Source organism: Anastrepha ludens, chromosome 4, assembly GCF_028408465.1.
Source record: "Anastrepha ludens isolate Willacy chromosome 4, idAnaLude1.1, whole genome shotgun sequence".
Lineage (NCBI taxonomy): Eukaryota > Metazoa > Arthropoda > Insecta > Diptera > Tephritidae > Anastrepha > Anastrepha ludens.
The window spans coordinates 66,730,823-66,748,279 of record NC_071500.1 but is presented as its reverse complement, the minus strand read 5'-3'; the positions used below and the strand labels follow the sequence as shown (position 1 = coordinate 66,748,279).

General features: G+C 43.6%; 2 non-coding genes and 2 pseudogenes across 2 annotated transcripts; all 4 read right to left on the bottom strand.

Annotated features, from left to right (window-relative positions):
• Positions 1–425: 425 nt before the first annotated feature.
• On the bottom strand, positions 426–590 carry LOC128862606 (U1 spliceosomal RNA). The gene has a single exon (XR_008454507.1). It is a non-coding gene; the product is annotated as a U1 spliceosomal RNA (small nuclear RNA).
• Positions 591–7,539: 6,949 nt separating this feature from the next.
• On the bottom strand, positions 7,540–7,720 carry LOC128862620 (U2 spliceosomal RNA; annotated as a pseudogene).
• A 2,586-nt stretch (positions 7,721–10,306) lies between these two features.
• On the bottom strand, positions 10,307–10,476 carry LOC128862626 (U2 spliceosomal RNA; annotated as a pseudogene).
• Positions 10,477–16,564: 6,088 nt separating this feature from the next.
• Positions 16,565–16,637, bottom strand: Trnav-uac (transfer RNA valine (anticodon UAC)). Its single transcript has one exon. It is a non-coding gene; the product is annotated as a tRNA-Val (tRNA).
• Between the last annotated feature and the right edge of the window lie 820 nt (positions 16,638–17,457).

The window sequence follows — 17,457 nt, the reverse complement described above, 5'->3', positions numbered from 1 at the left end:
CCACATTTTAATTAAAATAGGCTAGAAGAAGGTTAAGAGGAAATCCATGAAATCAAGTTATGAAAATCGTAATCTGATCACACTCAGCACCTATTACCCCAGTATGATGTCTGGAAAATTAGCTGACATTGTCATATTCCCTCAAAGGAAAGTAGCGATCCATGGTCGGTGCCAACTTATTATTTTTTGCCTCTACATCGTGGTTTATATCTATTTAGAATAAATATTCCTCCAATTATGGCATACAAAATACATTTTTTGTGTAAACATAAAGCAAAAGCAAAACAAAGCATTTTTGCAATCGTGAATGACGTGTGTAATTTTTTAGGTGAGAAAATCGCTGAATACGCTGAAGAAACGGCTCCTCATATTTTTTTTCGTCATAATTCCATTACTAATAGTTTAATTTAAATATATTCATTAACGTCGGGACGGCGCGAACGCCATTCCCGGCTACCAAAAATTACACGCACGAGTTATTCGCATTAGGAATAATCGCGAAGGTCAACTCAGCCGAAAGTGCAATGGCCAAGCCTCGCTCCGGAGGAACCGCCTTCTTGATCACGGTAACCTCTACGCCAGGTAAGTATGCTTTCACTCGCAAACAAACACCTTATTCAACATACACATCTTTAAACTGTCGGAGAACTGCTTGACTGAATCATTATCGAATGAAAAATTTTACTGCTATCGTGCGCATAGTGTTACATTTAGTGGTGGTTGCATTTAGATTTCGCTGCCGTTGCAGCTGCTCACCAGTTCTCAATACGTCGGACTCAACTGCAGGCATAAACAAACAAATGATTGGTTTTGTTATTCATTGTTGTTCTTTAAAAAGTTTCAGTCTGCAGTTTGTTTACCGAATACTATACAGTTATTCGAGAAATGTTACGCCGCATTCACTGATCAATAGTAAATAATTGTTGCATAGCAGATTTAGGTGGGTTTTGATTTGTAACGTGATAGTTTCAAGTGTTCAGATCGCAAGAAATAATTGCAAAATACAAGGATAACAATTTTTCTTTAATATAAATTGTTCATTTAATTGCATTGTGTTATATATTTAAAAAACCGTGCAGAAGAAACCGTTGACTACTTGATCAAGTACCTATACTGGGAATGGGCGATAAAGGAGCTGAAATGAAGGAAATTTCTAAAAAACTCAATCGCCATAGGAATCTATAACTATGTACATAATTTCCTAAAATCACTTAGTAGTTACCGCACAACTAAACGGAGTGGTAGGAAAACCAACGTTGACGCTGATTCTAAACGAGGAATGCAGTATCTTGCAGTGGCTGGATAAACAAAAAGTGAAATAAGTTTTTCAAAAACAAGAAGTAGAATAATGCAAATTTTACATGAAAAGTAGCTTAAGTCAGTTTTGAGACTTAACTCAACGAAAGTGTAGCAAAAAATGAAATTAATTGATATGTACAGTATGTACATATGTATGTACACTGAAGAGCAAAACTGTAACAAAATGTAATACTTTCTATTTCAACACATTTTTTTTTAGACATGTTTTAACAAATCAAATATTTTTTTTGCATAACTTTATTGGCATGTATGTACTCTCTCTCTCAAACCGGTTTGGTGTCAATGCAACAACAACAACACTAGTAGCAAGCAATAATGCAAATAAAGACAAATGTTACAGTTTTGCACTCAACCCATTTTTTTATTTTTTACAATAAATAAAATAAATATTAATAAGATGTCCAATATCCTTTGGATTTTTTCAGCTAGTGGATACGATTGGGCATACTTCGTGTATACCTCAAGACAAAGTCATTCGGAATAGCATCCCATACATCGCGTGTTCGCTCCCACAGCTCATTAACTCCACTGGGCGGACTTGAATATTCGGCAAGCTTCGATTTTACATGACTCCATAAATTTTCGATTGGGTTCATGTCCGGTGATTGTGGAGGCCACTTCAAGTTACGAAATTTTTGGCGTTGCATCCAATTTCGTACAACATGTGTGGTGTGCTTAGAGTCATTGTCTTGCTGAAAAATTACTTTTTCAGCAGCAAGACCCTTACTTTCCACTACACCCGGCAGATTTTGTTGCAATATGGCCAGATATTCCTCTTTCCGCATTATACCGTCTATTCGTACTAAAGGACCCACACCATTTTTGGAAATGCAGCCCCACACCATAATGGAGCCACCACCATGTTTTACTGTCTGCTTGATGTGATGTGGCTGGACTGCATTTGGGTCTTTAACCCAATACCAGGCCCGACCATCTGACTGAAATCGATTGATTTTGGTTTCATCAGACCAAATAACCTGCAATCGTTTTGAAATTTTATGAAAAAAGGTCTTTTATAATCCATTTATAAAGACGTACCTGATCCCAATCTTCAACTGTGCAGCTTTGGTGAGCCGCAACAAAATCCCGCCTCAACCGCACATGTCTTTTTGTCAGCATTGGCTTGGTTTTCTTCTCCGCTGCCTTTAGCCCCAGTTTTGACAGGCTGCGCCTGGCTGTCCACTGACTGGCATCAATATCCAGCATCTTTAGTGCTTCTTTGGGAGTGACCGCCTTGCTGTTTGTTACCAAATTTGGTCGCGGTCGCTTATCTTCCTTGGCCGGCCTCCTTTGTTACTGGGAACAGCGTCTGGTACATTTTTCCGCAGCCTTTGCACAGCCATGTGGCTCACTTCGAATTTTTTAGCTATTTTTCTTATAGACTCGCCCTTCTTCAGCAAATCAATTATTTGGCGTTGTACTTCCCGATTTAACATTTTGTCTTATTCACGGTCACGTTTATAATAATTAAAAATCCACCAAATATATAATTAAGAGTGAGTGCAAAACTGTAACATTTGTCTTTATTTGCATTATTGCTTGCTACTAGTGTTGTTGTTGTTGCATTGACACCAAACCGGTTTGAGAGAGAGAGTACATACATGCCAATAAAGTTATGCAAAAAAAATATTTGATTTGTTAAAACATGTCTAAAAAAAAATGTGTTGAAATAGAAAGTATTACATTTTGTTACAGTTTTGCTCTTCAGTGTATATATAAATAAATTAACATGTGACTCCTTGTTAACTGCACTCCTATGATAACAAACAACACCGTAAGTTTTCCGAATCAAATGACTCCCATACCCTTCATCGTTGCATACAATACCAGCAAGAATAAAGTTTGATTCCCTTTTGGAGAAACAGTATTTGGAAACTCCTAGTGAAGCCAAGTCCATCTCAACCTGATCTTTCCTTCCTCTTCCTCTGCTACTACCAGTTGGTAGCGCATCGAATACTTTCAGAGTCGAACCGTTTGTATCCATAGGGTTTACATGACCCAGCCAACAAAGCCGCTGGATTTTTATTCGCTGTAACTGAATTGTTGGTGCGTGACTATCATTTAGAATTTAGAAAGAACGTAGGTTCGAATCTTGTTGAAATACCAAAATTAAGAAAAGGTTCTTTTTTTGATAGCGGTCGCCCCTCGACAGGCAATGGCAAACTTCAGAGCATATTTCTGCCATAAAAAAGGTCCTCATAAAATATGTTTGCCATTCGGAGTCGGCTTGAAACTGTAGGTCCCTCCATTTGTGGAACAACATAAAGAGCCACTCCACATATAGGAGCTCGACCAAACACCCACAAAGGGTGTACTCGCCAATTGTATATATATATATACATATGTCTATGTCATTGTCATTGTTCCATCGCCCACTACAATTGCCGTCGCTAACGTGCAAAGGTCCTAAAATCTTCCTCTCAAGCACTGCAATGGACGCTAGAATCATGCACAAATCCAAACATATTTTAGAATAACAAAAGATAAACATGTTTTTCTTAAACAGCAAACAAAGAAACTAATATACAAGTCGTGTACCTAAAACAATTAGATGAGGTATAAGTCAAATATGTTGGCAGCCAGTCCAGTATTAACATAGTGTTAAGAACTACCCTAAAATTAAATTCATAAAAATAAATTTTTATATATTTTCAAAGACAAGCAAGTCTGCGCCATCCTCTAAAACGGGCACGGGAGAGCCTTATAAAGTCTTAGTTTTGTTCGTCAAGAGAGGAGTTTACTTCTTATTTGCCTACTTAGTCCAAAGCACTTGTTGGCAAGAGAGATCTCCCTTGGATTTCAAGGCTGACATTGTTATCGGTGTTAATTCTGGTGCAAAGTGTAGTTGCTAATTACATAATACTGGTAAATTGGAAGATAATCACCACCAAGCCGGAAGGCGAAAAATATTGGCTCGCGCATAATTGTCTGCAAAGCGCTAGTTATCATAACAGAGTGGCACGCCGCAAATCCTACATTTTAGATATTAACGGGAAGAAGATATTGGAGCTCGCCAATCACTATGTAAATGAGCCAGATTCTTTTTGGGAAAACATCATATTCAGTGATCAGTCGAAATTTAATGTTTCCGGATCAGCTGGACCTCTAAAAGTTTGGCGAAGAGAAAATTCAGAACATAATGGAAAAAATCGGCTAAAGGGTTATTGTTTCAACAGGACCATGACCAAAAACACTCATCTCGCGTGCAAGAATTTATCACTGTAATGCTGGAAACAGTGAACGCCGTAAACGCAATCCCCTGTCAGCTGTTACGATCAAACTAATGAGAACCTCATGTAAATGAAAAATTCCTTCCTTCCGTATCGTAGTATCGTAGATTTTATTTCACGATTTTTAAAAAACCCCGTAATACCCTGTCAGCTGATTGCTCTCTCACTACACAGTGTTGCCAAGCAGTACATTTCGAAATCATTTACAAAATAAACTTAGAAAAATGATAATTTTTGTTAAAATAGCTTGAAAATACTGTTGAATAATGTTAATTATAGATAAATGAACTATTTGCATTTGTTGGTTTTTGGCTTTGGTTTATTAAACAATGAAAAATTGTAACTCATAACGCGGATGTGTGAAAAAGTGTGTAAGCAAATATATCAATGGCAACATTGGTTCGACACAAGCAGATGCATATGCATTTATTTTCGCCAATTTGTGTACAAACATATTAAACACGGAAATGGCGCTGAACGACGAGCATCTTGTATCGCTAGCACAAGACAATAAAGAAAGGAAAACGTTGATATGGGAACAGATTGGAAAGGAGCTGGGCACAAGTGGTGAGTGGGAGCTACATATATTTACTAGTATTCAAAGTTATTTTAAAGGTGAGGTATGCAGACGGAGGTGGTTAGCTCTTCGCGATCGGTATGGCAGAGAAGCCAGGAAATCGGAAGCACCATCAGGCAGTGGAGCAGAATACCAGAAGCCGTGGTATCTGCTTGAAAGCATGTAATTTTTAAGGCCGCATGTTATTCCTCAACCGTAAGTATAGTTGGCATATTTTTATAAAGTGATAACTAATAATGTTTTCTTAAAGAATTAGGTGCTCACAAAATGTGTGCCCAGAAGTAGCTTCGCTTAGGCCTTGAATTGCTACTTCTATGCCCTCACCGTTGCCACCAATAGTGCCACCAGAAGAGTGTGTGATGATGTTGATTCACCATTGTCATCAACATCAGCGTCATCTCTGTCACTTGCTCCACCCCAGTCACAGCAACCTGGCGGAAAAAACGCGACAGAAGTGCTGAGGTTGAAAATGGCATTTTGGAAGCAATCGATCTCTTGAAAAAGAGATGCATTGAAAAAGAAAACAAAACAAACAACTCAGCGGACTCATTCGGTTATATTGTATGATTGGCTCAATGGGTGCAGCTAAGAAAGTCCGGGCCATGCAGAGAATACTGGAGGTAATATTTAAAATAGGTCAGGAACCGGAATGAGGGTTCGTAGTTTTTTTTATCTTAGTTTGAATTTTTTTAAATTTAGTTTTAAAATTCGTTGAATTTTTCTTTGTTTTTATCTTTTATTGAATTTTTTTAAGTTTAGTATTAAGAATCTTTGAATTCTTTTTTATTTTTATCTTTTATTGAATTTTTTTAAGTTTACTTTTAAGAATCTTTGAATTTTGAATTTCATAGCATAAGAAATATGGAATATGAATACTGTGATTTTGTAAATATGTAAACTTTGTACATATGCGTATACCAGAATACTATGATTTTTTAAATATGTATGTATACATTGTCCCTGAATTTTGCAATAGAAAAAGAACTACTTGAAGAATGAAAATATTTCCAAATATTTTTAATTGCATAAATTTACAGTTGGACTTTATATTTGTAAGTATATTTCTGTATATAAATTGCATATCTAAAAGTTCGTAAATAAAATTCATAAATAAATAAACATAAATAATAAAATAATTCATTATATATATGTATATTTGTTTCACTTTACATGTGTTTCAATTTTATATGTAGGGTCCGCCAATGGAAAGGTTTATGTCATCTTGGTATGGTAAAGCTCCTTCATTTATGAAATAATCAGCAAGCCTATCGCGGATATTAAATGCATTTGTTGAAGTTCTCCCAATTGTAGTCCGTATACGTGGTAATGACGATTCACTATTTATTTCTCGTCGCCATTCCCCACAATGAACGATGTTGCCTGGTTCTTGTCGATCAACATAATTTTCAGGGCTATACTAACGATTGTGATCGTTTAAAATTATAAAATTGTGTAAAACAATGGAGGCTAGCACAACTTTTTCGCAATTTTTAGGGTCACATTCAATCGTCATGCGAAGAATTCTCCATCGCGCCGTTAATATTCCAAAGCTGTTCTCTATTACTCTACGCGCTCTTGAAAGGTGATAATTAAAAATCCGCTTGGTTCTTGGTAAGTTAAACCAGGGATATGGTCGCATCAAGTTTGTTCTCAATGCGAATGCAGCATCGCCAACGAAAAAATGTGGTAATGGTTAGGGCGATTCCATAGATATTCGCGTGGGAGGCGATAGTGGCAAAGTATTTTGCATCAAGTTCTGTCCAAATGATGAAAGTTGAAAAATGCCTGTAAAATATACATACATATAACACCCTAAATACAAAAGGGTCACAAATCATGTTCAATCAGTTTTGGAAACGATTTCCAAATTTTAGTTTTTTGCAAGAAAACAATGTAAAGTGGTCATCTCTACCCACTGTAAAAATCGTTCAGTGGTTTGTCTAGTCTTTCGTTAAAAAAACCGTTATGACTCTCTCTTTGTTTTCAGAATGACTTCTTTTGTCTCAACTAAAGAGTTACATTTTTAGTTGTCTCCAAGTGTTTGAACAAATTTGTGTCACATAAAGTGTAACATTTTGAATTGTGCCTGTTTACAACCAAACGGTTTGTTTAAAATATACCACTAAGTGTATAAAAAAATTTCAGGAAAAGAGTAGAGTAACAACTCAAAAATTTGTTATTTTAGCGCAACTACTAAGCAAATAAGAATGAAACAACCGTTATATTGTTTTTAATGATATTTTCGTTTTTTTTCCTTGTAATATATTATTAATATTTACGGGGAAACGTTTTTTCGTCTCGACTGAAAATGTTCAGATTTTCAGTTGTTACGCTTTAACGCATCAAGTGCGTTCCTCGTCGTCTCTCATAATACAAAAAACTATTGGACTTTTTTTACCAGTGAATGTATTCAAAATTTGGGCCGAAATCCCGGCGGTACTGCAATACCGGGCCAACCCGTGACAGAGGTGGAGCAAGCCCCTAAAACACTCCGTCCATTTCCAAAAATCAGTTTAACATTTGTTGTCCTCCGATGGAGGATCTATCAGATGTTAAGCTGATAAGAACAGATAAAGTGGACTTCAAGACCGTTTTCCCCGGGGGGACATTTCCCCCCCGGGGTGATACATAAAAAAATTCCCGCACTCTTTTCGAGAGTGACGGTTCGCTAGATATAAATAAAAGATTATGCTGCTTCTTAGCTAAGGTTGACTTTTTTCTTTGCAGGTGTTTCATATGAAAGAATTAATCTCGTTATTGCCCCCGTTCACCCAGAAGGGGTACCGGAGGCCATAGCCCATCCTTACAATCGCATTCACGTAGGGTCAGGAGGGTTTGAAGTCCGTCCGCCAGGGCGCTCCCCAGGAGGAGCAGAATATTGTCTCACCCCAGAGACGTGCTCCACGTATATGTCCCGTGACCAGTGGATGGTGTCAGATACAACTAGACGGCGCATCATAGACGCGTAGCGTTGGTTAACACGCAAGCGTCTCAGCACCGGCTCGTTGCATGGGTCCCAGGTGCCCAGGGCACCAACGAGGATCGCCTCTACCTCCACATTGTAGCCTCGTGAATGCAGCGCAACAGCCAGCGGGGTATACTTCCTTATCTTCTCGTCCCGCGCCTCTGCGAAACTCTCCCGTCGGTTCTCGAATGGCACGGTTATGTCCACTATGGTGACGGACCTCGTGGTCTCGTTCCTGATGACAATGTCGGGCCTTAGTGCTGAGAGATTCCCACCAGAGACTCCCGCAACTGTCTGGTTGATGGTCATGGTGCCAGGCAGTTTGACAGCTTTTGCCACTCTTGCTACAATAGCGTCATGGCGCAGTTGTCTCGCTGCCGAGTGAGGTGTGCAGTGGCACAGCACGTGCGGCAAGGATTCCAGGGCGTGATTACATCTACGGCAGCGCTTGTCCCCCTCACCCCATCTTCGTGCCCCGTTTAATGGGAGCACGTCGAGCCGGGCGCGGTGGACAAAACGCCACTCGGCAAACCTGGTGTAACTGCCGCTTCTCATAAAATGGTTGGCGACCCTTACACCAGATGAAACCTGGTGAGTGCATCTTTCCTCTTGGATCCTGCTAAGGAGATGTTGGGTGGCCGTTGGGTTCACCCTTGTAGCTGACACTATCTGTGGTCCCTCACCAATCAGTCTTGCTGTCACGATCGGTCTCCCGCACGTGCTGACACTAGTTGTTACCGTGGTCAGTGAGGTGATGCTGGTTGAAGGGGGTAGATAGGCCGCCCCGGTTGATGGTGGGTGCCCGCTTCCTTCATTATTTTCATCTGTTGGTGAATGAGGTGACGGTTGTGATGGTTCTGATGGCATTCTTGGCTGGGGTGCTAACGGGATGGGTGTGTCTCTCGACTCCCGTGGGGAGCTGTTCGTACTCTCTGTATTCGCTCTGGTGAGCCCCTTTCTCTTCTGCAAAACGTCTCTTGTCTCAGGTGGGAGGCTCATGAGGCGCCTGCTTCTGGTGACAGGGCCCGCTGCAGTGGTAGTGATGACAGTAACCAAGCGATTTGAGTCCCTTGGACGCAATGGTGCAGTTTACTTTCTGTGGAGCATAGATGTCGGTGGGGTACTTTGAGCCCTGGAGTTCCTTGTAGGGGGTGTTGCAGCGTGAGAAGCCCTGGGTTGTGTTGGTGTTTTATTGTGTGTCCCCCTCGATGTTGTTGGAGGACCTTTGGTAGTGGAGGAGGTAGTCGACGCCGTAACTCTGGTGGTGATAGTGCGGCCGGAGGGTCGAGAGATCGTGGCGCCAGTGTCATCACGCTGGGAACTAAGGGATGGAGGTCTCCGAGTGGTCCTTGGTGGGGGGTTTCGTGGTGATGGTCCGTTACTTCTGTCGGGAGTGACTCTACTGCTAATGAGGGAATTATCTGAGCTGACTCTGGCTCTCGCGCTAGATCTTAATGCAGTAATAGTGCTATTGCTACTACTATTGGCTGTCCTGTCAGATCCGGTACGACCACGTGCCCTCGTTTCTGTCGATAGAGCGGGCCGGTTAACGACATGATTTTTGGCATGATGAGTTCGCACATCCTTGGCGGGATATGCTGTCCCCCCTCTGTAGCCACAAACGCCACATTGGAAGACCAGTACATATTCACCCGGATGGTCAAACTTTATGTGTTTAGCAAGCCCTCCGTGCGAGAAGTAGATACTGCCCCCTCGTCCTTTCCGAGGACCCGCACACTTTGGGCATCGGAATTCTGAGGGAAGAGGAAATTCAATGACAATCTCTGTTGGTGACCCCGGCCGCTCGCCAGAATCCCCCGCAGGTTCATCCGCCATTATAACTCTCAATAATACTGTTGAGTGAATTGACAAATAATTCCACAAATGGGTAAATAATCATTCAAGTGTCTAGTTGGACACTCGCAAAAAAAAAAAAAAAAAAAAAAAAAAAAAGACAAAGAAAAACAAAGACAAAGAAAACAAAAGACAAAGAAAACAAAAGACAACAAACACATTTTGCTCACTTTGATCTTAGCCATTCCTTGTAATATATTATTAATTTTTACGGGGAAACGTTTTTTCGTCTCGACTGAAAATGTTCAGATTTTCAGTTGTTACGCTTTAACGCATCAAGTGCGTTCCTCGTCGTCTCTCTCTATCCTAAATACCATAATACAAAAAACTATTAGACTTTTTTTACCAGTGAATGTATTCAAAATTTGGGCCGAAATCCCGGCGGTACTGCAATACCGGGCCAACCCGTGACAGAGGTGGAGCAAGCCCCTAAAACACTCCGTCCATTTCCAAAAATCAGTTTAACATTTGTTGTCCTCCGATGGAGGATCTATCAGATGTTAAGCTGATAAGAACAGATAAAGAGGGCTTCAAGACCGTTTTCCCCGGGGGGACATTTCCGCCCCCCGGGGTGATAAAAATTGCCGCACTCTTTTCGAGAGTGACGGTTCGCTAGATATAAGATATAATAAAAGATCATGCTGCTCCTTAGCTAAGGTTGCAGCGATCTTATGCGATCGCTTTGATCTTAGCCATAAGGCCGAGAAGCGAAAAAAAAAATACCCGCACTCCTTTCGAGAGTGACGGTTCGCCAGATATAAATAAAGGATTATGCTGCTTCTTAGCTAAGGTTGACTCCTTACCATCGCATTCACGTAGGGTCAGGAGGGTTTGAAGTCCGTCCGCCAGGGGTACACCCTAGCCAGGGCGCTCCCCAGGAGGAGCAGAATATTGTCTCACCCCAGAGACGTGCTCCACGTACATGTCCCGTGACCAGTGGATGGTGTCAGATACAACTAGACGGCGCATCATAGACGCGTAGCGTTGGTTAACACGCAAGCGTCTCAGCACCGGCTCGTTGCGTGGGTCCCAGGTGCCCAGGGCACCAACGAGGATCGCCTCTATCTCCACATTGTAGCCTCGTGAATGCAGCGCAGCAGCCAGCGGGGTATACTTCCTTATCTTCTCGTCCCGCGCCTCTGCGAAACTCTCCCGTCGGTTCTCGAATGGCACGGTTATGTCCACTATGGTGACGGACCTCGTGGTCTCGTTCCTGATGACGATGTCCGGCCTTAGTGCTGAGAGATTCCCACCAGAGACTCCCGCAACTGTCTGGTTGATGGTCATGGTGCCAGGCAGTTTGACAGCTTTTGCCACTCTTGCTACAATAGCGTCATGGCGCAGTTGTCTCGCTGCCGAGTGAGGTGTGCAGTGGCACAGCACGTGCGGCAAGGATTCCAGGGCGTGATTACATCTACGGCAGCGCTTGTCCCCCTCGCCCCATCTTCGTGCCCCGTTTAATGGGAGCACGTCGAGCCGGGCGCGGTGGACAAAACGCCACTCGGCAAACCTGGTGTAACTGCCGCTTCTCATAAAATGATTGGCGACCCTTACACCAGATGAAACCTCGTAGACTTTTCCCTGGTCTGGCTTCGCGAGGAGCGTCGCGAGGTAATGCTCCTGTATGGCCGTTCTCAGCCGGTTGATCACCTGGGTCCTGGCCTCTGGGGGGATGATGATTGTTCTGCCTCTAGAGCTCTTACACTCCAGCGATAGTTCGTCCCGGCCGCCATCGTGTCTCCATTTCAGCTCCAGCTTCGCAGCTTGGCGTCTCGTTGCCACTCTGACGCGTGACCAAAATGAGGAATTGTCGGTGCTGGGCCCAAAGAACTCCCCCTCCAATGAGCCAGAGAGGTATTCAGCGATGTCCTGCTGCACTGGTGGTCTTTTCAGCTTCCTCTGAACCGTGTCCGACAACGTTTCCCTCGCCAACGCGCTCACGGACCCATCCGCACAGGTTAACATCCTGAACGCATGAGCTACCGTGAGTACGTCTGCCAGGTCCGCCAACGGAAGCAACCCTCCACCACCCCTATACGGGGGTATGAAGACCACCTCCGGACTGGCGCGCTGCGGAAGGTTCAGCCAGCGTTTACCTGCTCTCTTGATGGCTTTGTCCGCCGCTGTGAGGCCCGCCTTCCGGACCTGAGCTCCCCTCATCACGAAATCTAGCCTTGGTAAGATGAAAGTGGCTACGGCGTCAAACTTCTGCCATGGGGTTAGCAGAGAGTCATCCACCGTCCTAACATCAGTGATGAGCTGCTCAATGGTGGCAACGGGTGTTTGTCTCACTTGGTAGCCAGTTGGTATTCCTAGATGTTGGTAGGCTTGTCCCGCTTGGAGCGCCTTCACTGGCTCATCGCCCATGATGAACTCGGTGGGTACTGCGCGCTGCTTACCGCCCTTGCCCCTAAGATGGAGGGTGGCGCATTTTCCAGGATTAAACCTGAGCCCGATCTTCTTGGCTTCAGCCTCCGCGGTCGTCAGCAACAGTCTCATCTCCTCCGGGCTGCCAGCAATCAAAGCAAGGTCATCGGCGTACGCTAAGTTCTTCCATCGCGTGGTCCCCATCACGTAGCCCGTACCTTTGCTGGAAAGCTCTCTGATGAGCGACTCCAGGGTCAGGTTGAACATGATGGGGCTAGCCGGGCAACCCTGCTTGACTCCCGCAGCAATTCTAATAGGGTCAGTGAATCCCTCCCGTGTCCTTACCTGTGTCGTGCAGTCGGTGTACATTGCTCTCACCATGTTCACCGCTGACGACGGCAGGCCAGCTCCATCCAAGGCCCTATATATGGATTCATGAGGGATGGACCCGAAGGCGTTGGTCAGGTCCAGCCAGGCCACCAGAAGTTCCTTCCCCGTCCGTTTGGAGTCCTCAATGACCTCCTGCAGAACGTAGTTGTGCTCAGCGCACCCCTCATACTGCAGGAAGCCCTTCTGCTCCTGTCCAAGGCGCTTCCCCCGTACTGCGAACTCGGTGATCCTGTCCGCCAGTACAGCAGCAAACAGTTTTGCTGTCGTGTCGCCCATGGCTAGCGGACGCCAGTTGGAGAGGTCCGCCTGGTCTCCTTTTTTGTAGACCAGCACCGTGTTGGACATTTTCCACGATGTTGGAAATGCCGATAACCGGAGACAGGCGTTGAAGGCCGCGGTGATAACTACCGCACCAGGATCTGCCCTCCGAAGCTCTCGGTAGGTGAGTCCATCCGGTCCCGGTGCACTGTTATGTGTTTTACGGAGTCTCTTGTTCACCTCGAGGGCGTCAAAGGGCTTTGTCAGTGCCTCCACCAACCGCTCATTTCCATTCTCAGGCCATTCCGGCCATTGGATTTCCGGTTCGTTCCCCGTAGAATTCCTCGCAAGAGAGTACATGGAGTGATAGTGCTGGTAGACCTCATCTCGCTGCACTTGGCAGTGTTTCGTGGATCCTACCAGTATTTTCTGCATCGCTCTCTTGCGATTCGTTCTGTAGAGTTTTTGAATCTCGGTTGCTTGACGAACTTGTTGAGCTCCCTGGTGAAACATGGGCTCAGCGCCCTGGTGCCGGCTTCTCCTGTCGTTGGCATCGTCGGGGTGATAGCCAGCTCTATCGTGGCGGGGCTGTTGACTTGGTGGTTCACGTTGCTGGGGCTGGGCCCGAGGAGGTCGCGGCTGATTGTTTGCCGGTTTCCCAGATGTTGCTTGTAGGAAACTCGCTAGATCCACTGCGAGTTGATCAAGGCCATCCACGGTGTTTATTCCTTCTGCCCGGGCCACCAATCGTCTTCTGGTGTTGGCAGCCTCGGAAATGCGGCCTGCACCTTGTTCTCTCGTTGCACGCTGGCTGTTGGTATCTGTTGGAGCCCGCGCTGGCGCCCGGGATACTCTGTCAGATGGTTGGAAGTGGTGAGGACGTGTCCTCTGGGCACTCGTGGAGGACGTCGCTGGGTTGTTTCCCCTATTGATGGTCCCATGGTTTCTCTGTGTCTGGCGACTAGCAAGTCCAGACCGAGCCAGGTCCCCTGATGGAGCCCCCCCAGAAGCACGCGCCCCCGCGGAGCCGGACTTCGGGAGTTGGGAAGCTGTTGAGGATCTAGGAAAAATGTTGGGTTCGGTATGAGCAGTTTGAGGGTTGCGCAAAGAGTGGTCACGAGGTACTGATGCTGAGAAGCTTGGGGCAATCGCGGGCGGTGCCTGTCGTACCGGATTTTGCAATGCCTCTAGTTGCGGAGATTGATGACTATTATTATTTACATCAATTACATTGTCGTTCATATTATTAAGGTTATTATTCATAGGACTGTGTGTTACCGGATTGCGAGTAAAGACTGAATCGTCACTTTGGGCCCCGGCAGAATGACTCGGCGATGACGACGAAGACGATGGTGATGGGCTCAGTTTCCTGCCAGCTCCACGCCTTTTCCTCAGTGCGACTTCACTGAGACGCCCCGATTCCCTACCCTCGGTAGTCCCATGGGATGTTGATGGACGTTGGGCTTCCTTCTGGTGCGTGCATCTTTCCTCTTGGATCCTGCTAAGGAGAAGTTGGGTGGCCGTTGGGTTCACCCTTGTAGCGGACACTATCTGTGGTCCCTCACCAATCAGTCTTGCTGTCACGATTGGTCTCCCGCACGTGCTGACACTATTTTTTACCGTGGTCAATGTAGTGATGCTGGTTGAAGGGGGTAGATAGGCCGCCCCGGTTGATAGTGGGTGCTCGCTTCCTTCATTATTTCCATCTGTTGGTGAATGAGGTGACAGTTGTGATGGTTCTGATGGCATTCTTGGCTGGGGTGCTAACGGGATGGGTGTGTCTCTCGACTCCCGTGGGGAGCTGTTCGTACCCTCTGTATTCGCTCTGGTGAGCCCCTTTCTCTTCTGCAATACGTCTCTTGTCTCAGGTGGGAGGCTCATGAGGCGCCTGCTTCTGGTGACAGGCCCCGTTGCAGTGGTAGTGATGACAGTAACCAAGCGATTTGAGTCCCTTGGACGCAATGGTGCAGTTTGCTTTCTGTGGAACATAGATGTCGGTGGGGTACTTTGAGCCCTGGAGTTCCTTGTAGGGGGTGTTGCAGCGTGAGAAGCCCTGGGTTGTGTTGGTGTTTTATTGTGTGTCTCCCTCGATGTTGTTGGAGGGCCTTTGGTAGTGGAGGAGGTAGTCGACGCCGTAGCTCTGGTGGTGATAGTGCGGCCGGAGGGTCGAGAGATCGTGGCGCCAGTGTCATCACGCTGGGAACTAAGGGATGGAGGTCTCCGAGTGGTCCTTGGTGGAGGATTTCCTGGTGATGGTCCGTTACTTCTGTCGGGAGTGACTCTACTGCTAATGAGGGAATTATCTGAGCTGACTCTGGCTCTCGCGCTAGATCTTAATGCGGTAATAGTGCTATTGCTACTACTGTTGGCTGTTCTGTCAGATCCGGTGCGACCACGTGCCCTCGTTTCTGTCGATAGAGCGGGCCGGTTAACGACATGATTTTTGGCATGATGAGTTCGCACATCCTTGGCGGGATATGCTGTCCCCCCTCTGTAGCCACAAACGCCACATTGGAAGACCAGTACATATTCACCCGGATGGTCAAACTTTATGTGTTTAGCAAGCCCTCCGTGCGAGGAGTAGATACAGGCCCCTCGTCCTTTCCGAGGACCCGCACACTTTGGGCATCGGAATTCTGAGGGAAGAGGAAATTCAATGACAATCTCTGTTGGTGACCCCGGCAGCTCGCCAGAATCCCCCGCAGGTTCATCCGCCATTATAATACTGTTGGGTGAATTGACTCAATAATACTGTTGAGTGAATTGACAAATAATTCCACAAATGGGTAAATAATCATTAAAGTGTCCAGTTGTAAAAACAAGAGAGAAAAAGAAAAAGAAAAAAAAAAAAAAAAAAAAAGGACAAAAAACAAGAAACAAAGAAAAACGAGAAACAAACAAAAATAAGAGACAAAAAACAAGGAAAACGAAAGGACAAAAAACAAAAGACAAAAGACAAAAAACAAAACAATTTTTCAACACTACACTTTGATCTTAGCCATAAGGCCGAGAAGCGATAACTTTTAACATCTAAATAAAACAATTTGTTCACAGAACGTTACAAACCTGATGAGAATTGTTACGAAGTGGCTGTTACGTTCCATAGTGAAACGAAAATTCTACCTACCCTAAAGTAAAAGCAAAATACAAAGTCATAATTGAAAGGCAAATATATACATACACATAAATGTATGTATGTACATTTAAAGTAAAAGACGCCGTGTGGGGTTGACTACTAACCGATGATATTCCTACTTTGTTGGGGAAGAAAAATTACAACTCGAAAGGTCGCGGTTAACAGCGTGGCGGAATAAAAACCAGGAATAACTTGTTCGAAGTTAAATAAAATTTACTTAAGAAATTAGTATATTAAAAAGAAATTACTATAAATTTCATATAGTATGTATAAAAAATATTTTAATCAAAATAATCAAATATGAATACATTAATGAAATTATAACTGCGTAACAGAGCAATCAGAGAGTCCTTTAAATACCGAACAAAATTATTCATTAATATTTCAAAGAATGAAAAAATCGAAATACATACATATGTATGTACATAATAAGAATAACAAATAAGAAAATAAAAAAATAATTCACATGGTTCCATCCAGGGTCGAACTGGAGACCTTCTGCGTGTAAAGCAGACGTGATAACCGCTACACTATGGAACCAGTTAGGTAATGAATGGCAAAAAACTGTTATAAGTAAATACACAAGTAATGATGGTGAGCGTATTTGTGTGAATATTCAACTATTTTAAAATATGCATAAAAGAATGCGGATTGTAAGCGCTCATTCAATAAAATAGTGGTTGACCGGCATATATGTATGTATATGAATGTATTTATGTGTATCTGTCACAATTTGCTCAAAATAAGTAAGCGGAAAAACTAAAAATTTAAATTAAAAGAAGTAGTAGCAGTACCATAGTTTTATTATTGTCAGAGAATATTCAAGTAAGCTGATTTTCTTCGTGGAATGTTAAATGCCAAAATATGTCTGAATTTATTTGCGTATTATATTTCAAGGGGTTTTCCAATAATTTTTTGCGAAAAATCGAGCGTATCTATTATCTTAAATAATTCACATACATTTTTTTGGAAAAAAAAAATGGCGCTACAACTGCTCAAACGTGGTTTCTTTAATTTGCGCCGTGGAATATATCATAATCAACGGAAATCCACCAGGCCAAAATTTTTCATTAAAATAAGTTATTATACCGCTTTGCACTTACCTATTTAACAAAAAAAAATGAAAAATTGATTTGAAAATGAAAACAAATTACACTTTTTTGTTATAAACAAATTGTTCAAAAAAATATTTTTACTAATAATTACAATTTGAGGTACATGCAAAGGCCAGAAAAAAAGAACATACCTGTAAAATTTTAAGTTGATATCTTCATTACTTTTTGAGTTATATTCGACACCCCGGAAAAAAACATATTTCGAGAAAAACACGATTAAAGTTTTAGTGCTTACTCATCTTTCG